The sequence below is a fragment of the Limulus polyphemus genome, unplaced genomic scaffold (assembly GCF_000517525.1).
Source record: "Limulus polyphemus unplaced genomic scaffold, Limulus_polyphemus-2.1.2 Scaffold36, whole genome shotgun sequence".
NCBI classification, from domain to species: Eukaryota; Metazoa; Arthropoda; class Merostomata; order Xiphosura; family Limulidae; genus Limulus; species Limulus polyphemus.
Window position 1 is genome coordinate 71574 of NW_013665646.1, and position 4004 is coordinate 75577.

Below are 4004 nucleotides of genomic sequence, written 5' to 3' on the forward strand. Positions count from 1 at the left end.
CGCGACCCTCAGATTGTGAGTCGAGCGCCTTATCCACCTGGCCATGCCAGGCACTCCTTTCAGTGTTATAAGAGTCTTCCTTTGTTGCTCCGAAGTGAAAGATGTAGATAGAAGAAGTCTTTAAGATTTATAGAATCCGTAACAATATTCAGTTAACTTTATCACGAGTCAATAACGCATTAAAGGCATACAATTATAATGAAAATGTCCCCAGGAGGCTCAGCGAAAAGCTTCAGGGCTTATAGTGCTAAAATTCTGGGTTCGATAGCCGCGGTGGGCACAATGCAGAGAGCCCATTCTATAACTTTGCGCTTAAAACAAAGAAAGCCAAGGAACCTTTTGTTTTCCTAATTATAGGTTGAAGGGGTTGTTGATGATAAACATAATTTATTCTACAGTTTGTTTTTTTATAGCACACAGTCACACAATGGGCTATCTGTGCCGTGGTCACCGCGATGATCGAACTCCGAATTATAGTGTTATAAGCCCACAGGTTTATCCAGCAGGGGACATAGTCTTGAAGTAATTCTGGATTATCATATTTTCAGACTTAAAAGGTCTAATTCTCTCGAAAAGATACTTCAGTAGTTTGTGTACTTTGTCAGGTGATATATGTTTTTGATATATGTTTTTATTACATACTGGGGGAAAATAAAATGAAGAGGAAGGTGTCTTCTTTTTGGATGACGGAGTTTTATTGCTGGTTGATTGATTTATTTACTCCGATGAGTCAGCGGTCAATTTACGGATTTACAAAGTTAAAATTTGGGATTCGATCCCTCGTGGTGGACAGAGCACAGTTAGTCCATTGTGTAGCTTTGCGCTAAAACAAAGAAAGAAATACGGTTGATTTATTATTAAAAAAACAGGCGTTGTCGTATTTCAATAAATCATCTTAAATAGTTTTAAATAAATAGGCAAAACCAGAAACGTTGTTTAATCAGATTCAGATCATTTCAGGGATTTTCTTACATGTAAAGATCTTTCAAGTATTTTGTTGTATCAATGATTTAAAAAAATATATCGAGTTTATTTGTAAATCCAAGACCTTCCAGTAAGTTAATTATAAAACGATAAGGAATAAGGCAGTTTTTAATTTTGATTGAAAGATCTGATATTTTGATGTAATCTGTAATTAACAGTAAGCATGATTAAACAGATACACCGTTAACCAAAACGCTATGGACTTTATTTTGATTGTTTTGCACTCGTGGATATGTCTGTGTATCATTTATAAAATTATTTTATATTTCATGTACCATATTTTTAGTTTTAGCCATCTTGAAGTTTCTTCTATTGCTATGAATTGTTTTCTTAAGTACTGTTTTTTTCCCTTCTAAACTACAGTTCTTGTTTTTTATCAGCAGCACCGACTTCTGTAAATATATTCACGAATAATTTATTTCCCTCCCGATGTTAATCTTTTGTTCTCGTTTACGCTCAACAAAAACGACATTATGCCCAAGGATGTTTCTTGTTCATCAACTTTACCTTAGAGTTAGTAGTAACGTCGAAGCTTGTTAGATTCAATCGTTTGTTCATGGTGACTTTTACATAGAACTTCAAAGCCAGTATGTTAAAGCCTTTCTAGAATAATGAATTAACATACAAGTTGACATAGGGCTATACGAATATATAAATATATATAAGCGAGTGGTGAGTCTTTCGAAATACCAACTGTCGCGAAAACAAAGAAAGGTTTTCAGAATCTATAAAAAAAAAGTGATCATTTTTTGCTTCACTCTTGTATTTTACAGATGATACTGTTTTCAATGGAACAACAGCCCGTGAGACGTTGATCCTGAGTCGAACAAGAGGCCTTTGATATTTGTAGAGATGCTGTAGCTGGTTAGAAACACGTCTGGTTGATTTACTACCAGCAGGGCTTGGTTGTTGTTGATGCCATGTTCTGTAAATTTGAAGGCTTAAGACACAGATCACATCTTTAAACCCATCTTTACAAATCAAAATATACTTGTCCTCTTGAATATTCTCCAAAATTGGCTGGCTGCTAGCGTTGTACATAATGGCGTACGTCGTATGTTTAGTGATACGTTTCTGTAAAAGAAAAAAACAACAAAAAATCAGCCATATTGTTTCCAACACGGACAGGTAAAACATATAAAAGTAGCATGTTGTTTTTCTAAATAAGTTCCCAGCTTATATAAAATTATTCACCTATACTCGGCGGTAAAATGGAACATTGTGATTATATGATAATGTAAGGAATAACGAAGACTGTTGAAGGGCACTGTTACAAACTGTATTTTTAGTTATAGTGAGAGCTCAAAGATCTATTCTTAAACACTAAACATCAGTATATATATATAGTACTATTACAAATTGTATTTTTAGTGATTTGATGAAAGATCTGAGATTTGTCCTTAGACCCTAAGCATCAGTACATGTAATAGTATTATAAAATGTAATTTTAGCAACATGGTGAGAGCTAAAATATGTGTCCTTAGACCCTAAGCATCAGTACATGTAGTAGTATTATAAAATGTAATTTTAGCAACATGATGAGAGCTAAGATATTTGTCCTTAGACCCTAAGCATCAGTACATGTAGTATCATTGAAACTGTATTACTAGCGACATGGTGAGAACTAAGATATTTGTCCTTAGACTCTAAGAATCAGTACATGTAGTAGTATTATAAAATATAATTTTAGCAACATGGTGAGAGCTAAGATATTTGTCCTTAGACCCTAAGCATCAGTACATGTAGTAGTATTATAAAATGTAATTTTAGCAACATGATGAGAACTAAGATATTTGTCCTTAGACCCTAAGCATCAGTACATGTAGTAGTATTATAAAATATAATTTTAACAACATGGTGAGAACTAAGATATTTGCCCTTAGACCCTAAGCATCAGTACATGTAGTAGTATTATAAAATGTAATTTTAGCAACATGGTGAGAACTAAGATATTTGTCCTTAGACCCTAAACATCAGTACATGTAGTATCATTGAAACTGTATTACTAGCGACATGGTGAGAACTAAGATATATGTCCTTAGACCCTAAGCATCAGTACACATGAATGCAGTTTAGGCCGAGGTTTATTAGTTTACAGAGTCAGTGCCTTTATGTGAAAATAATCTGTGATTAACTACGTCTCAATGGGAGAGCTTATAATAAAACAGTATGTGATACCTGTAGGTTTCAATAACTTCTTCATCTTAAATATAAAAAAAAATCTACTTTTAACGTTTTAAAAATTGAGACGAACAATTACTTAAAACATCATCCACTCTCAGTCTGCAGTGAGAACGAATGGTAGTCGTTTGTCAAGGTATTTATTTGAATTTATTCAGTGATTGAATTGTATCTTGAATGAAAGGTGTAAACAGTTCTCTCTGCTATGTTGGAATGCTTTGCGATCATTATAAGAATTACGTGATTTGCTAATGGAAAGCAGAACACAGTTCACTAAACAATGTTTGTATGATCTGTGACCACATGCTGATAGTAATGAACAAACAATTAACTAAAACCAGACTGGCGTGATCGTATCTAGAATTACCAACGTTCTGGTAGAAAAAAAAATATATAAATATTCTAGTATGATCTTTGATCAGGATTTCACAGGATTCTGGTGAAAACAATCAAGTTATTCTATAAACCAGAGTAATTTGGTTTCTGATTAAATGTACGTTAAAAATCTTCAACATCGCAACTTTGATAATAAACCTAATGCTCAAGAGCAAAGGACGATACACCCACGTAGTTAATTTTGGAAACACAGGTAAAGAAGTGTTGTGGGCAGAAAGATTTACAAGTCTTACAATTATAGAAACATAAGTAAAGAGGTGTCGTGGTCAGAAAGACTTATAAGTCTTGCAATTATAGAAATATAAGTAAAGAGGTGTCGTGGTCAGAAAGACTTATAAATCTTACAATTATAGAAACATAAGTACAAAGGTGTCGTGGGCAGAAAGACTTACAAATTGTACAATTATAGAAACATAAGTAAAGAGGTGTCGTGGTCAGAAAGA

The 4004-nt window shown here is 33.6% G+C and overlaps 1 protein-coding gene across 1 annotated transcript in view; it reads left to right on the top strand.

Annotated features, from left to right (window-relative positions):
* Positions 1–3988, top strand: part of LOC106460813 (whirlin-like) — a gene marked incomplete at its 5' end in the record, with an annotated part of 71485 nt that extends 67497 nt beyond the window's left edge. The window contains one exon of the mRNA XM_022388124.1: positions 1758–3988. The remainder of the gene's footprint in view (positions 1–1757) is intronic.
* Between the last annotated feature and the right edge of the window lie 16 nt (positions 3989–4004).